General features: G+C 42.4%; 2 long non-coding RNA genes across 2 annotated transcripts; one reads left to right on the forward strand and one right to left on the reverse strand.

Moving 5' to 3' along the window:
* The first annotated feature begins 128 nt into the window (after positions 1–128).
* LOC147794991 (uncharacterized) lies at positions 129–8,652 on the forward strand. Its single transcript, XR_015424184.1, has 4 exons — positions 129–344; positions 1,799–2,761; positions 4,091–4,212; positions 5,853–8,652. It is a non-coding gene; the product is annotated as an uncharacterized LOC147794991 (long non-coding RNA).
* Positions 8,653–12,584: 3,932 nt separating this feature from the next.
* Positions 12,585–18,973, reverse strand: LOC147794992 (uncharacterized). Its single transcript, XR_015424185.1, has 3 exons — positions 18,867–18,973; positions 16,590–17,916; positions 12,585–16,111 (listed from the first exon to the last, which is right to left on the reverse strand). It is a non-coding gene; the product is annotated as an uncharacterized LOC147794992 (long non-coding RNA).
* Positions 18,974–19,314: the final 341 nt, after the last annotated feature.

The raw sequence follows: 19,314 nt of genomic DNA on the forward strand, positions 1-19,314 counted from the left end.
CTTAACTCTGACCTTCAGCGATTCAGTGTGGGATCCCGCGACGCGCAAACGCAAGTGGTGGGCGTTTTCGAAACAGATGGCTTGGGCTTAGCCTTTAGCCTCACTGGTTCCAGTCGGCATGGTCAGAGTCTCCTCAAATGGCTGGAACCAGCGAAGACTAAGCCTGAGCCACTCGTTTCGTAAACACCCTTAGCAAGCCAGGCACTTCCGTGCATGACGTCACTACGCAAAACTCATGCTGCATCGGAAACCATTAACCCGCGGGTATTTTGTATGCAGACCGATTGTGCATGGACAGCTGACACACTGCTCGTGGGTGCGATGGCACATATTATTGAGTGACGGTATGGATTGGTACTTTTAATACGTTAATTTTCGCGACTTTCAACACGTAAGAAATTAGTCTGTGAGAAATCGCTTTCAAAGTGTTCATCCCTCCCAAGCAAGTCGTTAGGTGTGACATTTCTCCATGGGTGTGATGACGTGCTCCGTGCAGCTGTAACAGTAGGCCTCCTAGAGTCCTAGCCCCACTAATGTGGCACGGACTCTCACTTTAAGGATGGATCGGGAGTGAGAGTCTGTGCCACACTAGTGGGGCTAGGGAATCCTTAGTCCCACAGGCTGTCCTTTCTCCATAGCTGTACTCTTTTAGTTTTACAATCTGTCTCTTATCCGTCGCCATCACAGCCCTACTTCATGGCATGTCTTAAAATGCCTGAAATCCAAACTGCGGGATTGGCACAAATTTTGAATCCAAATATCTTCCGAAATGAGAATGACTCGACAATTTTACTTACACTGGCGTATTCCTCAGAGTTTGGACTTTTATATGAGCTCCCTAAAGCTTTCCCAAACCGTATTTTTTCGATATATGGCGCCTTGAAAAACCCGGCCTGTAGTATTTACCGTGCTGACCACGGGCGGCGCCATTTTGAAAACGGAAGCAGCGCTCCGTGCGCGTCGGATTTCAAGGCACCCGAGGGTGCACTGAACTAATTCAAGCTCCATTGAAAATAGTGTAAAATCAACCAAGTTTGGAGCCCCATGGCAGGCAACTGAAGTCCCTGAGGCCTCTCAAACAAAAATCAATGTGTTGTTTGATCCTTCAGATTTCATTTGATTTTCAATTTTTAGTGGGTTAGGCCTAACCAATGAATTTTTTAATTATCCGCCCAAAACAAACTCACATGACATCCCTCACCTTCCTGGGGCTCTTCTGACTAATTTTCAATCCCATTTTTGTCTGCTTTGCCCCCAGATGGGTGCCCCTGAATCTACAGATATGATCCTGGGCCATACTGACACAATTCCACCATTTCTTGGCCCAAACAGATCCCTCTTTTCGAAACAATCTCTGGGGGTACTTTTTCTGCGCCTCAGCCTGGCGCAGAATTTTCCTTGAATTGGGACACTGCACCCCCGACAGGCGCTCTGGGCCGTTTTCCAATACTCAACTTGGTCTGCGTCTCAGGCTTCGTTCCCAAACCCAATCCCCGATTGGGCCTGAAGCGTTTATATTACATTGGATTAGACCTTTTGGCTTTTTTGCAACTTATTTGATGTTCTGTGGCACTATAAGACTGATTACTATACTTACAGCTTCAAAGTCAGCTAGTAAAAAAAAAACAGTTTAAGCCTGAGATGGAGCCGAAGTTGAGTATTGGAAAACAGCCCTGGTATACACTGTACCAAACAACACTGGTTCCCTGCCATACATTGCGTGACAGACGAACAAGGAACCACTGAAATTGAATTTGAATAACATTAATATGCATGTAATGTATCATGCTCCACACAGGTGCTGTGGGTCTATGGATCTAAGGATCTATGGCTACCCTGCCGAGGTCTGGTCGGCCAAGAGCCACTTCAGCACAAGACAACCGCCACATTGTCTAGACCTCCCGGCGCAACCGTTTCTTGACTGCCCCCGAACTGGCGGTCGATCTCGCCACGTCTTAGGTGGGTCAAAGTTCATCGGAGCACGGCCTCCCGGCGGCTTAAGGAAGCTGGTTTGCATGGCAGAGTGGCACGACCCAAGCCACACCTGAGGCCCACAGAAGAGGCCGCTTAGACTGGGCCCGTGACCACCTGAACTGGACTGCAGCAGACTGGACCAAAGTGATCTGGAGCGACGAGTCCAGGTTTCAGCTGTTTCAGTCTGATGGACGGGTTTACGTCAGGCGGGCGGTTGGGGAGGAGCTCAATGAGGCCTGTGTGGTTCCATCTGTTAAGCATCCATCGTTTCATTTTGGTTACCATACTTTACCAGGTGTCAAAGGTGATAGCAGCGTGGTTGGTCCCCTGCTTGTGGGCTCATCTTTTGGCATCACAGGCCTGATAGAGTAAGGTGATAGCAGCGTGGTTGGTCCCCTGCCTGTGGGCTCATCTTCTGGCATCACTACCCTGATAGAGTAAGGTGATAGCAGCGTGGTTGGTCCCCTGCCTGTGGGCTCATCTTCTGGCATCACTACCCTGATAGAGTAAGGTGATAGCAGCGTGGTTGGTCCCCTGCCTGTGGGCTCATCTTCTGGCATCACTACCCTGATAGAGTAAGGTGATAGCAGCGTGGTTGGTCCCCTGCCTGTGGGCTCATCTTCTGGCATCATATCACTACCCTGATAGAGTAAGGCGATAGCAGCGCGGTTGGTCCCCTGCCTGTGGGCTCATCTTCTGGCATCACTACCCTGATAGAGTAAGGTGATAGCAGCGTGGTAGGTCCCCTGCTTGTGGGCTCATCTTCTGGCATCACTGCCCCGGTAAAGTAAGTCATCACTTGTGTTATGACAACAGTAGTCATGATTTTGGTTGTTGTAACAATTTGTTTAAAGGTGCAGTCCAGCATTTGTCTTTTGCGGATTATTTTCCTTTGAAGCAACAAAATTACTCAAAATCGAAAGAAGGGAACACAAGAACGAACCTGATGAAGTTTCAGTTTAATAGTGAATGCTCCATACTCTGAGAAAACTATTCTGGGACTTAGATTTCAGATCAAAAGTTGCTGAGTATTTTAAGTTGTGCCTGAATTCAGCATCTGGGAAACATTCTCATATTCAGTCGAATGCAGCTACACCTTGTCACCCCCTGAACTGATGAATTATAGAAACTGCTAGTGTCTGTGCATCGTGTCAATGCTTGTATGCATTTCTAATAGTGACTTTCCACAAATTTGAGAAGGTACCTGCTTGAAATCATTTTTCCTCATGGTGACCGTTTGCCAGAAAGAACAGTTTCTCACAGAATTTAGTCCTCTGTCTAAACCAAGTATGCTTTTCAACAACAAATTTGGATACCTTTTGGATAACTGCAAATGGTAGACTGTCCAGTACTTTCAACCCATTTGTCCTTGTACGGGGTTCCCACAGTCACTGAAAATCCTGGGAAAAAGTTGTCCTGGAAAGTCATGGAATACTCATGGAAAATTACTCTGAGGTTTGATGGTGGTCATGGATAGTGGCTATGGCAGTCTTCCCGTTTATTATACCAAACAAATTTTCACTGCAGAGTGGCATTAAATGCCACGGAAACTGTCATATTTTAGTTCTGGAAAGTGCAGGAAAGGTCACTGAATTTTCAGATTTCGTGGGAACCTTGTAACAATCAGGGCCCAATTTCTCGTTGCTGCTTAGCACGCGATTTCACGCTTACAGAGGCTCTGCGTATTTCATGCATACTGTAAACATTAAGTACAGCCAAATGCGTCCTAACCTTGGAGGAAAGGTTTGCTTAAATTTGGTGATACAACAGAAATCTCTATCTGCACGCAACCATTAGCACAATCACCCTGAGCACCGCCATGAAATAGTGCTCAAGGTTAGCATATTTTTCTGCTTAAGTTAGCACGGTTTTTCTTCTGTGTTAAGAAGCCCCATGAAATTGGGCCCTGACCCCACTCAGCCTGTTACACCCTTCACTCCCTAGGACTGTAAGGTTTTATGGATTTAACAGCGACCCACAATAAGAGTCTATGTGGTGATGGGTTGAAACGTGGATGTTTTGCTCATTTGGGGAAAAACTTATCACAGTGTGACTGAAAAACCTTTGTAGGTAACCTTGTCTTTTTTTTTTTTTTGTCATTTTTCCCTGTGTTTAGATTTGGGAAGGCCAAATGGCTGCCTACATGAACGCCGAGGCTAGCTTGTGTCATGGTGCGAGTGGACTGACTGATGAAATCTCTATAAAGTGAAGAGACAGGTTACGTCATAAGTAGCACAGGTAAGAGCCCTCTGTTTCATATCATTGCTGGCTTTCTGCAAGGATGAATCCGGGAAAGGGGGAGGGGCCAGTTTGGTCATGACCAAAAAAAGAGCAAAAATTGTTTTCATTTGAAAAAGTGAAAGGATCTTTTTGGTCTATTTAATTTCCCATTTTTAGGAAAAGTGGAAATGTAGCCTTACCCCTCAAACAACTTTAAAAATAAAAAAGAAACGGGTCCCCAGAATCAAGTTTGTCCCCCCCCCCTAGAAAATTGGGCCCTGGATTCACCCTTAGGTGCTTGTGGCTAGCTGTTAGGGCAACCCTGACCTAGGGATGGTTGTGTGCATTGTGTCGACCAAGCAATACGACAGGGATGAGGTTAAACCCTTGTAACCAGAGCAAGCTAGTTGAATACACCCACTATACTGGAATTGTCCACATTTTCCTGGTCCAAAGTTCCTTTTCCTTACCACTGATCAATGGTCCACATTTCCTGAGACATGTTCAACATGCTCAAGGAGTACTTTGGGTTTCAAACTTTTCATGGTAAAACTCATGAAATGAAGCGTATAATCGTAGACAAAAAACCTTTAGACGGACAACAGCTGGGGCATAATTTAAGGAAAATCTCAATTTTTAATAACTATGAGCAAATGGCTGCCTTGTCCCCTAGGGTTTCATGATTTGCTGTGCAGCACTGCTCTACATCAAAGAAGATGGAGTGGGGGTAACTGTGGCAATTGTCCACCAAACATTATTTGGCCCTGTGGGTCTTTTTATCAAAGTTCTAACCCGGCACAGTTCAATATTTCTTCCTCATAATATTGCCTATTATTAATTAAAAGCCATTAGTAGAAGCTAAGGTGCACATTATGTAAAATTCAGATAAATTCCTGACATCCTTGTTTTGGGAATATTTTGAAAAGCAAATTTAACATATTTTCTCAAGTTTTATCTGATAGAGAACTGTGTTTCCAAAACATTTCAAAATTAAAGGTCTAAGAATTAAAAATCACTGTCATTATGGGGATTTGTTCAGGCTTTTTGAAAGTGAGCAATGAATATGGACAAAAATTTAAGTGTTCAGAGCTCTGATTTAAACTTTGAAGAAGGATCTACCTTCATTTTGACAAACATTGAACCAAAACACAAAAAAGGACAACGTTGTAAACACTTAACAGTATTTTTAGTCACCGTCCAAAATTTCCAATTTGTATCCAACTCAACAGACTTGTGTACACTGTTGAAATATTTCTGTCAACACTTTTGGGATCAATCATTGATTTCTGTAGGAGCTGTTGTTGGTCTAAACGTATTTTAGGTTTGTGGTCTTCCCTGATTGATGTTACAGTATTACTGTAAAACAGCGCCCTCACTTGTTGGGAAAAGGGAAAGATAATTTAAGTGCTTAAAAACGTCACTTTTTGATTCACTAAACCCTAAAGGGGTGTCAGAAAAAATATTTTTAACAAAGAGTGCAAATCACACGTTGCTTTCAGATGTAATGGGTCAGCAGTGTCAAAGGAATCCTCTTCTCGTAGTCATTTTCTGACCTGAAAATGGATGAAATCTAAAAGACACAAGGATCCTATAATTTTAGAAAGGTCTCAATTTCTTCTCCAACTTATAGTTCCTTTTGTGATTTATTTCTTCCCCAGACCTCCTCATATGAAAGCCGTGGGTCCGCCCAGGAGAAGCAGACCATGATGCTGATAAGAAGAGCGCCCTCGCCTCCTTCAACCTGGAGAGAAGGAAGATGGAGGACAAGATCCTATGAGACTTCACAGAGATGATTCATGAGAATGTCAAGGAGAGGAAGTAACTCAGATAGATGCCAGTCCTCGCCTCCATCACTGAGGAGGAACAGTTTCCAAGATTGCATGAGGGATCCTCATCAGAATCTTAGGCATTGATTCACAAAAAGGCAAGGAAAGGACTCAATCTTCTCAGAGATGCAGTTCCTTGCTTCCACCTTAGTGATGGAGCAAGTCTGTCTGCATTTGTACACTACTCAAAGGATCAAAGGATCATACATAATGATTAATAATTTAAACAAATGATATTCACATCGCAAAAAATGAGCGTCATTTAATTTGGCTAGTTTCTGGCATCAAAACAAGAAACTTCCGCTACAGAGTACTGAAGTCTCACGACACTGAAAAAAAAAGACTTTGGTCAGCACCTTGTCCAGGTCCTTTACAGCCCCGATAATGTATAAAATTGGAGTTTTAACCCAGTAATGTGAGGGCACTGTTTATGAGTTGGAATGATAGCAAGGTAATGTGAGGGCGCTGTCTATGAGTTAGAATGATATTGTGGTAAATGCGAGGGCACTGTTTGTGAGTTTATTCTGGTAATGTGAGGGCGCTATTTGTGATTCAGAATCACAGAAATGAAGCACTTTGAAGATGTATCTTAGCATGAAAACATTGCATGTAACTGCTGAGACACTTTCCTTCAGTAAAATAATGCAATGTCTGACATGTATCTGTTTGCAAATCTTCCCCCAAATCACATATTTTTATAATTATCTGTAAGAATGATAATTAATTTTTAAAAAATCAAATTTGTGGTTGTCAGGACACCGAAAAAAAAACCAGCTTCACAGTTTTCCAAAACCTAACCACAAAATGGTAAGAGGTCCAATATTCCAGTCACTTTTTCTCAAAATGTCCTCGAGACACATGCGTGTACTTTATTTTACATGTACCACAATCAGTCGATAGGGTTGTGTAGCACTGGCCGGTCTCATTCATGTCGTTGTACCCCCCCCCCGAACTCTCTAAGACACGCCCAGTCTCTCTCCCCCTTGCCTCAAGAGTCATTCTATCTTTAATTTGAGTGTAATTTATGTATTTATTTATGAAAGGTGGCCATTTTGAAGTTGTGCAATACCTGAGCAATACACATCCCCAATGCTTTTTGACCCTTCCAGCTAATCGGGCTCTGAAACACGACTAACCACTTGCATTGCCTCACATACTTTGGTGCTCAACCAAGCATGAACACAGGCTTCAGTTTATTATAAGTGAAGTCGATGAGGTACACACCTGGCTGAAATTTTCAAAGACAAATGTCTGATCCTTTAATTTTTTTGAGTAGTGTATATTGGTATACAGTACAATGCTGCTATAATGAACAAAGCAGGGTCCATACACAATGCTTGGTGTAGCATACCTCCCCAACTACTGCGATTTCATTGGTACTGTATTTGCCAAAACAGAGAGGGTACCGTTTGCAGACAAAAGAGGGTGCTATTTCCTATGCTGAAATGTCAGTTGTTATACATACATGGGTGTTCTTGATCTTGTAAAACAGATAAACTTGTGTGACTGCTTGTTTTGCTATGGGCTCATAACATGGCCATTCCAATTTTGGAGTTTATTGACCTCTTAACTTTCGAGTCACTGTCATCAGTCCTAAATTTTGTTCTTTAATTTAAAGCAAATTTGTGATGTTCAGTAAAAGTGCGCAGAAAATTTGGGAGCCAAGATTCACGTTCCGTGTACCAAATTGTTCAGTATAGTGACGTTGTACTGTACTTACATCCAAATTATTCAGGACTTACTCTGTAAATTGAACAGACAATTGGTCAGTTTGCTTTTGAAGAAAGACTATTGTTCAAATTTAATTTATTTTCATCATAATGCATTAACTCATATTAATGCACATTTAAAAACATTCATGTTTACATTTAAAATAAACACTATTTGGATTCTAGACACTTTGACACTACTTCTTTTGAGGACTAAAAACTTGTAACTATTGCATGCTTTTAAAAGTCGAAAGGTATTCCCATTTAGGCAGCCAAAATACCAGTACTGTTCAGTCAACCCAGTGGCTGTTCTGAACTTCACTTTTAACAAGTTTGCACCCCGAACAGAGATGTTGACAAATGAGAAGAACCGACATACTGATGAATAGCTCAGTTGATAGAGCACTGGTACGGTGTTCCAGAGGTCGCAGGTTCAAATCCCACTCCAGTCAATTTCTTTGTTCATCTTCATAAGTTTTTTCTTGTGCATTTTGTATTTTTCGAGTTGTACATCCACGTTGCCAGAGCATTAGTAAAAAGTCTGTCACTTAAAATTATCACCAAAATGCAAGTCGCTAAGTGTTGGCTCAGTGCTGAAAGGTCATTACTGCAAAAATGTAATTTTTGAAAACATTCTAGGGGTTTTACTCTGCACAAAAGAAATATTTGATTTAAACAGTTTTTTATTTTTTTTAGTTATAAAAGTAGCAGCCAAAATGTTTACATTTTAACCAATTCTGTTTCCCAAATTGTCTAAAACAATATTTTTCACTTAACACTTTTTAGTGTATTCTGAGGACCTTTTCGAAAAATATCACCTTGCAAAAATGCTTTGTGTGTATGTAAAACAATCACCATTTATTGCTTTAACCAGTTAATGTCTATTTGCAAGTGAAATAAATACTCATTAATTTAAACCAGCAGAACAACTTGTTTGTACGTGTATATCTATTTGTAAAACTGTAGTACTTTGCCACTGCATCCTTCTCCTAATCTGGACCATTTTACACCGCCAGAGTTTAAGGTACATCTGTTTCCATCTTCAGATTTTATATTACAGCCTCATCCTACATGAAAGCCCTCCCAGTCTTAAACATCTTCCAAGCTCCTTATATAAAGTTCCCTCTTGGAGCCTTTTAGTCTCAATCTTATAAGGGCTACAACATACCCAATAGCAATATGGAACATTAAGAAGCTATGTCCTTCAACCTAATGGGAGCCTCAGAGCTCTAATACTGATAGTCCTAAGCCCTCAGCCATCCACTCTACCCTTCCTATCAGCTCCCAGACTTCCAGCCCCTAGGCCTTCCACCCTTGCCTATCTCCAGTACAGAGTTTGGCTGAAAAATATTCTAAGTCCAAACAATGGAAGGTTTAACATTTAGAAACGAGCACATTTCTTCAAGAAAGTGCCGTGGCATAGCGGTTAAGGACACTAACTGCTATGCACAAGGACCTGGGTTCAATCCCAGGTGGGCATGCACAATTTTGTTAAAAAACTTAGTAAAAAAAAAAAAAAAAAAAAAAAAAACTTCCTTTTCCGGGAACCCCGGGATTTGAACCGGGGTCCCCTGGCCTGGCAGGTCAGCAAGCTAACCACCAGGCCACAGGCCTCTTGAAAGATATAAATTCGGAACTTATATTTAAAGGTTAGGATTGCGCAATTTCAAAAAGGTCAGAGGGCACAGTACATTTGCATATATATTTAAATAACAAAGACAGATATTTCAATATGTTAACAAGCGGAGAATACACAAAATATTCAGACAACTCGTATTTCAGGTCAAACATGTATTTGCAAACCTTTCTATATTTACACTTCCAAATGTTCAGTTTTATATCATGTACGTGTCACTAAAAATTCAGTGTGTTGGTTGAAACTTTAACACACAACTTAGAGAAAAATTCTGCTAGGATTGAATGTCAGGTCCTCTGAACTTTTCAATTTAGAGAGTACAAGTGTGTATTTCACAATTTTCGTTATCTTGCTATAAACATTAAAATTTGTCAGCTTTTCTGGATGAGTGGGGGCGCTGCTGCTGTGATGTAAATCAGGGAATTCAGGCAGCATTCAGTTCTGTTTTTCCTCTTCTATCACCTTTGTGCGATTTAGGTAGTTTTTAGTTCTTTTCTCCTCTTTCCATCACCACTGTGCCATTAAGGCAGTGTTCAGTTCTTTTTTTCCTCTTTCCATTACCACTGTGCCATTAAGGCAGTGTTCAGTTCTTTTTTCCTCTTTCCATTACCATTGTGCCATTAAGGCAGTGTTCAGTTCTTTTTTCCTCTTTCCATTACCACTGTGCCATTAAGGCAGTGTTCAGTTCTTTTTTCCTCTTCCATTACCACTGTGCCATTAAGGCAGTGTTCAGTTCTTTTTTCCTCTTCCATTACCATTGTGCCATTGAGGCAGTGTTCAGTCCTTTTTTTCCTCTTTCCATTGCCACTGTGCCATTAAGGCAGTGTTCAGTTCTTTTTTTCCTCTTTCCATTACCATTGTGCCATTCAGGCAGTGCTCGGTTCTTTTTTTCCTCTTTCCATTGCCACTGTGCCATTAAGGCAGTGTTCAGTTCTTTTTTCCTCTTCCATTACCATTGTGCCATTGAGGCAGTGTTCAGTTCTTTTTTTCCTCTTTCCATTACCACTGTGCCATTAAGGCAGTGTTCAGTTCTTTTTTCCTCTTTCCATTACCACTGTGCCATTAAGGCAGCGTTCAGTTCTTTTTTCCTCTTTCCATTACCACTGTGCCTTTAAGGCAGTGTTCAGTTCTTTTTTCCTCTTTCCATCACCACTCTGCCATTAAGGCAGTGTTCAGTTCATTTTTCCTCTTTCCATTACCACTGTGCCTTTAAGGCAGTGTTCAGTTCATTTTTCCTCTTTCCATTACCATTGTGCCATTAAGGTAGTGTCCAGTTCTTCTTTCCTCTTTCCATTACCACTGTGCCATTAAGGCAGTGTTCAGTTCATTTTTCCTCTTTCCATTACCATTGTGACATTAAGGCAGTGTTCAGTTCTTTTTTCCTCTGTCCAGTACGATTGGGCCATTAAGGCAGTGTTCAGGTCTTTGTTCCTCTTTCCATTACCACTGTGCGATTAAGGCAGTGTTCAGTGCTTTGTTTCCTCTTTCCATTACCACTGGGCCATGAAGGCAGTGTTCAGTTCTTTTTTTCCTCTTTCCATTGCCACTGTGCCATTAAGGCAGTGTTCAGTTCTTTTTTTCCTCTTTCCATTGCCACTGTGCCATTAAGGCAGCGTTCAGTTCTTTTTTCCTCTTTCCATTACCACTGTGCCATTAAGGCAGTGTTCAGTTCTTTTTTTCCTCTTTCCATTACCGCTGTGCTATTAAGCCACTGTTCAGTTCTTTTTTCCTCTTTCCATTACCAATATGCCATTAAGGCACTGTTCAGTTCTTTTTTCCTCTTTCCATTACCCCTGTGACATTAAGGCAGCGTTCACTTCTTTTTTCCTCTTTCCATTACCATTGTGCCATTAAGGCAGTGTTCAGTTCTTTTTTCTTCTTCCATTACCACTGTGCCATTGAGGCAGTGTTCAGTTCTTTTTTCCTCTTTTCATTACCACTGTGCCATTAAGGCAGTGTTCTGTTCTTTTTTCCTCTTTCATTACCATGTGCCATTAAGGCAGTGTTCAGTTCTTTTTTTCCTCTTTCCATCACCACTGTGCCATTAAGGCAGTGTTCAGTTCTTTTTTTCCTCTTTCCATCACCACTGTGCCATTAAGGCAGTGTTCAGTTCTTTTTTTCCTCTTTCCATCACCACTGTGCCATTAAGGCAGCGTTCAGTTCTTTTTTCCTCTTCCATTACCATTGTGCCATTAAGGCAGTGTTCAGTTCTTTTTTTCCTCTTTCCATCACCACTGTGCCATTAAGGCAGTGTTCAGTTCTTTTTTTCCTCTTTCCATCACCACTGTGCCATTAAGGCAGTGTTCAGTTCTTTTTTTCCTCTTTCCATTACCACTGTGCCATTAAGGCAGTGTTCAGTTCTTTTTTTCCTCTTTCCATTACCACTGTGCCATTAAGGCAATGTTCAGTTCTTGTTTTCCTCTTTCCATTACCATTGTGCCATTAAGGCAGTGTTCAGTTCTTTTTTTCCTCTTTCCATTACCACTGTGCCATTAAGGCAATGTTCAGTTCTTGTTTTCCTCTTTCCATTACCATTGTGCCATTCAGGCAGTGTTCGGTTCTTTTTTCCTCTTTCCATTACCACTGTGCCATTAAGGCAGTGCTCGGTTCTTTTTTCCTCTTTCCATTACCACTGTGCCATTAAGGCAGTGTTCAGTTCTTTTTTTCCTCTTTCCATTACCACTGTGCCATTAAGGCAGTGTTCAGTTCTTTTTTTCCTCTTTCCATTACCACTGTGCCATTAAGGCAATGTTCAGTTCTTGTTTTCCTCTTTCCATTACCATTGTGCCATTCAGGCAGTGTTTGGTTCTTTTTTCCTCTTTCCATTACCACTGTGCCATTAAGGCAGTGTTCAGTTCTTTTTTCCTCTTTCCATTACCACTGTGCCTTTAAGGCAGCGTTCAGTTCTTTTTCCTCTTTTCATCACCAATGTGCCATTAAGGCAGTGTTCAGTTCTTTGTTTCCTCTTTCCATTACCACTGTGCCTTTAAGGCAGTGTTCAGTTCTTTTTTTCCTCTTTCCATTACCATTGTGCCATTAAGGCAGTGTTCAGTTCTTTGTTTCCCTTTGATCTTCCCATTACCATTGTGTGATGTTTTATAAGCTTCGTGGAATGGCAATAGCGCCCTCTATGGTTGGTGAGCATTTTATAGCAGAGCCTCTGATGCAGCAAACACAATTCCTACTGCAAGGATTGCTAGGAAAAACAAATCAATGTCATCAAGTTTTGTCAATTTTATTGCAGTGTTAATCCTGAAGTTGCCAGGTTATTTTATACCATCTCACAGCCGAGATCTTAAGTTGGCCGTCCCAAGCACAATTTTATTCAACACTCGGTGTGCATGTAAAACGCTCATTATCAATACAGATGTGGAGTTTCAAGTCAATCTGACATACAACTTATAGTTGACATGATCATTGGAAGTTGAAGGTTATAAGCGTACCAGCCACCATGTGCACTCAGCACAGCAGTTGAAAGTGCAGGTAGATTTTGCCCCGGTTGACCTGTTCCGGGAAAGTGGGTGCTGCATGAGAACAGTATGTGTGATTTTCACGGAACTGCTTTCAAAGTGACGGTATGAAACTAAAAGTTTGGCTTGTAAAAAAATGGAAATGTATGGCTGATCTCTTTCATGTGGCCAAGTGGTTAGGGTCTATGGTTTCCAATCATACGGTTGGAGGTTCGAATCCAGCTCAGGCTGCTGGCAGTATACGTTGTGGCCCTTGGCAAGCCACTTCGCACCTGTTTGCCTCTCTCCACCAAGGGGTATAAATGGGCACCATCACTAGCTGGGGAAGCAACCTGGCATCCCATCCGGGGGAGGGGGAAACAAATATTCTCAGTCGTTTTATGCCAAAGAAACTGCAATGTGTGGTGGAACGGTCTCATATATCCGGTGTGCTCGGATATCCGGAAGAACGTTCCGGATAAATGAGCACGTGCTCATCCGCCGTGCTGATTTTTCCAGTTTCATACATACAGTGTTGAGGGCTGTGAGGCAACTCGCACTCCTGCTCTGATTTTCCATTACATTTTTCTGTGGTTCCTGAAGTCAGTGTCATTCCATTTTGGTACTATTCATTGGTCATACTCCATGGGTGCTCCTGGACAAGTTCCACTTGTTTTCACCTCATATTCGGAGGACATTTCTGCGAATAAATATCACCCAACTTGTGCATATAGATTGCCATATTGTTTCACATATGGACATGCATGGACTCAGTCAATCAACCATGACTGTCTATCCTTCCTGAACAATGAACTATGCATGGGGCTTGCTAAGCTGCTTCTGTGGGCACCGTTGACAGCGTGGCTGTGTTCTGTCCTATTTCATGCAACCTGCCGCCTGTGGACTGTCTTATTGGTCAACTTGGAGTCATCTCAACTTCTCACCGCTACGTGAAATACATGTACATTGGCAGGCCGCAGCAGTATTACAGTAACACATGCGCTACATTTTAAGTTTCAGTCCTAGTTTGTGGAGATGTTCCTGCAAACCCTCGGCCCACCCATAACTCATGACGATCAACGGAACGTCAATGGCTAAGAGATAAGACAACAATCAGCAGATCAGCGACTGGTTGTTCCTGAAGTGATAAAATCTGCTAAGGCTGCATATATCAGCAAGCAAATTGCTGACTGCAGTGGTCACGGACAGTTTCACTGGATCATGGATCAAACTCTTCATCTCTCTAGCAACCCCGAAATTTCCCAGTCTCATGGACACCCGGCAGCTTGCAGAAAGGTTCAGCAATATCTGTGTTTCCAAGATTTGCTTAATTCATGACAAACTGGAGTCATCTCGTCCCCTGCAGGCTCAGCACAAAGGTCCCGTCTCTGTGCAGTGCAGCACGAATTATGGATATGTTTGAGCCAGTTAATGAGGAGGAGCTGGCACACATCATTTCTACATTGCCTTCCAAGTCATGTTCTCTTGATCCCATTTTTACCTGGTTATTGAAACATCACATGCGTCTGTTGCTATACCCGCTATCAACTCCATTTTGAACACCTGTCTACAAAGAGGCAAATTCTCCAAAGCATTCAAGCAGGCTGTTGTCTCACCGATTTTTAAAGAAATCATCACTGGAATCCGAGGAACTTATGGACCGGTGTCTAATCCCAAGTTCATTTCTAGAGTGATTGAGAAAGTAATTGCCATGCATCTATGTGATCACCTTTCTGACAATAATTTATTTGAGCTATTTCAGTCTGCACACAGCAGGTGCTTCAGTACGGCAACAGCTCTCACCCGTGTCTCCAATGACATTCTCCGGGCAGTTGACAGTAAACGGGCAGTTTTTTCTTGTACTTCTGGACTTGTCTCCTGCATTTGACACTGTGGATCACTTACTATTAATTAAACGTCTTGAGTCATGCGGTATTCAAGGAATACCTATACAGTGGTTTACATCGTACTTATCGGACAGGTCTCAGTCTATGAAGATTGGTGAATCATCATCATCATCATCTCCTGCAGCTTAGCAGTTTGGTGTGCCCCAAGGATCAGTGCTTGGCCCACTTTTGCTCAGCATGTATTTTAGCCCGGTAGCCAACATTGCCCGCCATCATGGTCTTCAAATTCACCTCTATGCAGATGACACACAGTTGCACATTCCATTTGATCCATCATCTGCTGACAGTGAACTCTCTGCTAAGCATCAGTTAGAGGCATGCATCCTCGATATAAGTGCATGGATGCTTACCAACAAGTTGAGGCTGAATCACAGCAGATCAGAGCTTCTTATAATTGCATCTAAACCCCAGCACGCTCTGATCCAGGACCGGACTGTTACCATTGGTTCAGAGTGCATCACTGCCTCATCCACCGTTTGAAACCTAGGAGTTGTCTTTGATGAGAATTTCTCCATGGATGCTCAAGTTCTGAAGATTTGCCAGTCTGTTAACAGCATATGGAAAGTACTTGGTAACACATCTGCATCCAAACTCATTCATGCCTTTGTTCTTTCTCGGCTGGATATTTGTAACTCTCAACTGATCAACACGAAATCGTACCAGTTAGACAAACTCCAGCATACTCTAAATGCAGCTGCCCGCATCTTATCCAGATCCAATAGATTTGACCACATCTCGCCGGTGCTGCAACATCTCGATTGGTTGCCTGTTCGGGAGCGGATTGAATTCAAAATTCTTCTGTTGACGTGGAAAATTGTACATGTATTGGTTTATGTGACCTCATTTCACCCCAACTTAACCTACATTCATCACACGAGAATCTGCTTGTGATTCCAAGAACAAGGACTGCCTAGGAAGTCGGGCCTTTTCATTGACCGCACCAGTGCTGTGAAACAACCTCCCAAATGATCTCAGAACACTTGACTCAATTGGAACTTATCAAACTTGAAAACTTTTCTGTTCAAGCGTTCTTTTATCTTCTCTTCTCGCGCCTCGGATTAGTTTTCTAGATAGATGGCGCTTTATAAGTGTTTGTTATTACTATTACATGTACGTCGCGTCATCAAGCCACAAGTGTGGACGTAGGAGAGGTATCCACAGTCAGACCATATCCATACTCAACCTCGTTCTCGTTGGAATGATCTTGCAGCACTTGCATACCCTGCAGGTTCCATAATACCTTGACCGATCTTAATTCCGACACGCATGCAGCTCATGTGTGTAGTCAAGGTTGTTAGGAACTCAGCACACCCATAAAAGTGAAACAAAACCTTCGGATGCTAGTTCAGGTCGCTCGGCGGTGTTTCGGTTAATTCCTGGAGATCCAATCCTGCCGGATAAATGAGACTGTTACGCCGGCTTTAAACGCAGGCCAAATTGGCTCGAAGCAGACTTCTTTTTTTTTTTTTTGGCTTTTTCTTTCAGGAAAAAGGGGTGCTTGTAACGAGAAAGATTCATGTATGTGCAATTTTCACAGACCACAAAAGAGTTACCAGGGGTACTAAAAAACTCTTGTGGCTCGACTACTGTACTGTGGCGACATCTGAGAGAATCTTGAGGGGGCAGATTCTATCTACTCCCTGGTTCTTTTAGGGTCAAAGGAACACACACACAATTAACTGCACAATGGTGTTTGCAAGTTGTTAAACCTGACAGTGATTTGGTTCAGGTAATATCCTATGTCCCCTACTGGCTTGAGTGTCTATATTTGTAATCTTGACTACTGCCTTGACGTTACTTTGTGCATGCGTCTGTGACATCAATGTATGGCCTCAACATCATCTTTAATACTTGAAAAGACAACTTACGGTCACTGCAGAAGACAGACTTTTCCTGGATGGACAGCACATTTCTTCCACTCTCACTACCATCTCTGCTTCTATCCACTTGCCAACAAGTGCCCTAACAATGACAAAAAAAGTCAACTGGACTGGAGAAATAGAAAGGCCTCATCTCTGTCAATTAATAGGAATGATTCCAAAGCCACTTTCATAATTTTAACAAGCACAATAACCCTAACTGTTCAGGGTTTGGCTAGAAATCCTGCCAGACACATCAGTCTGTATCATTCGTCAAAGTAATTTGCTTGCCCAGAGTAACGAAATCCTACGGATCAACTCTCCCCAAGGCCAAACAGCCGAGGAGTTTGTTGTTACTAGCCACCACAAGATCCAACAGTGGCTTTGTTCAATGAGACTAGCTCCCATTGTCTCAACATAACCAGTTTGTTTGGCTGCAGTTGATTGCCCAGTGCATCAAAAGGCGTATTCCCACTGGACTTTTTTGGGGGTTAACTTGCAACGACTTTCCTGTTGAAGTACAAAATTAAATCCAAAGGGAACAAACAGTAAACTGACGTCCCTGTCAACTTACCACGACTGCAATGTAAAACTAACGGGATGAAAAGGTTCATGGAAGCTTTCCGCACAGCCATGGCAAGTTAGCAGCGGGTGCAAGAAGCCCACTGGGAACAGTTCCCATACAACGTAGATTGACCGAGACCTTGCTAAACATACGAACCAGACTACTGCCTACACAGAGAAAAATGGTTGTATGGTTCCCAGCCTCCAGCTCCATGCTCACAGTACAGCAGCAGGCTGCACACACACAGTGAGGCATGCCCAGATAAACATTGTGTACAGAGGGCTTTTCCAGTACGAGTTTGTCGTCTTTGCGGCAGATTAGGCTGATTTCGTCTGATTTTTATCTTTGTTTTTGTCAGATTTTGCCGATTTCATCATGATTTGTACAGCGCAGGCAACGTAATCAGCTGGTCTTATTGGGCCTAACACAGCGAATAAACATTCCATTATGGTTAAAAAAGTCCATGTGGGAACGCGCGGTAGCTAAATGGACATGAAGGAATGTCGTGGTAAATTTCGGTGAAGAAAACGTCCAATGGGAACACCGCTACAGTGCATTAGGCTTTTACACCTGCTGCAGTATGCTGCATCTGGCCGGGTTAGAGTCAAGGTCAGTGTTTGCAAAGTGATACATGCAGTTTTCACCATTTTTTCAAACTCCTCTTATAAAGGTAGTAGACTGCAGGACCTCTTTGATTCCACAATCTGACCGTCTTGCTTGGACCTTCATCAGTGTTCCAAGAGCTGATATTATGACAATAAGAGGCTTGACCTGTGAAGTATAACCAGCAAATTTAACTAATTCACCCGTTTATACTTAAAAAGTTTCCTTTTACAAGACAAATATTCAGTTTCATGTTGTTATTTTTAAGGAGCGGTGAAAAACCTGTTCAAAGATTGAAAATTGTGGCTTTCATCAGAAAATTTGGAAAGAAAATGATACCCCGAGACATGTTCTCAGCCAGGAAACATTTGTCATCACGACCACAAAGTGTATAACATCCGGCACTGTACAGTCTCTTTAGTTTTTGATTTAGTTCTCTAAGACAACAGAAATTAACAGAGAACCAGAAGTTTTTTTATGGCTGCACCAAGCGGCAACTTCAACTTTATTTTAAACAAAGATTTTCAGCTGAAGCAGACACATTATTCAATTTATGCCTGAACTTCCTGACCCTATAGGGGAGGGGAAAGGTTATCACCCCCTCCCACACACAGTGACATTAACACCTTCCATCGCTTTCCACCCCACGCAGCCCCCCCCTCCCCCTTTCAAAAATTTCTTCCCCTCTTTTTTTCCCTTTTATGGATGGAGGGTGAAGCTACCACAGCTGCATAATTACAATTAAATCAGAAGGGTTAGATCTCCCCGGCACAAAGCCATCTTTGAAATAGTTGTTCGTGGTACCCGCTGCGGCATCTGATTCAAACCATTTTCCGGCCGACACCGACAAGCTCAGTGGTCGAGTGGTTGAGACGTCTGCACTAGTAAGCAGGAGGTCGTGGGTTCGAGTCCCACCCGAGTACGATTGTGGTTTCTTCACAAACCTTCGGGGGCATACACTGAGTATCGCCTACAGTGTTACAATACGCGTCGGGAAGGGCAAAAAATTTTTACAGAAAATTAAGAAAAATTTAGGGTTAGCGGGTGTCAATTACATACACGTGTGCACTAGCACGATGTCCAGACTTACACATCTCCATTGTCCAGTCATCTCTTACCTGATTGCCAGTTGCCAGGTGTGTACGCAGGTGCGGGGTCCATGTAGCATCAAAGTGTGCCAATGCAATGCGGGCGTATAGGGTGCATTCGATTACAAGGCAGGCCTAAAAAAATACCAAGCTCTCACAATAAGAGAAACTCAAACTGACTGAAGAATCTGCAATGGCAAAGTTGCAGGGAACTAAATCAATAGGGTCTCACACACCAATTCTATGTAAGTGTCAAAACCAACAAAAACGATCAACCCTTAAAAAATAATGACCAAACTGACAAATTAAATAAGACTTGAAAACCATCAACTAAAGTTAAACCAAAAAAGAGCTGGGGGGGGGGGGGCAATGACTGATTGGTTTAAGTTTGGGTTTTCTTCAGGTTGATGCATTTTGTATGAGGGGTCCTAAACTTTTGCAATGACTGTACTGGTATACTACGCTGTACATACTTTTA

This window comes from Acanthaster planci, unplaced genomic scaffold, assembly GCF_054643075.1.
Source record: "Acanthaster planci isolate LZ-2023a unplaced genomic scaffold, COTS_SCS Contig228, whole genome shotgun sequence".
In the NCBI taxonomy this organism is placed as follows: Eukaryota; Metazoa; Echinodermata; class Asteroidea; order Valvatida; family Acanthasteridae; genus Acanthaster; species Acanthaster planci.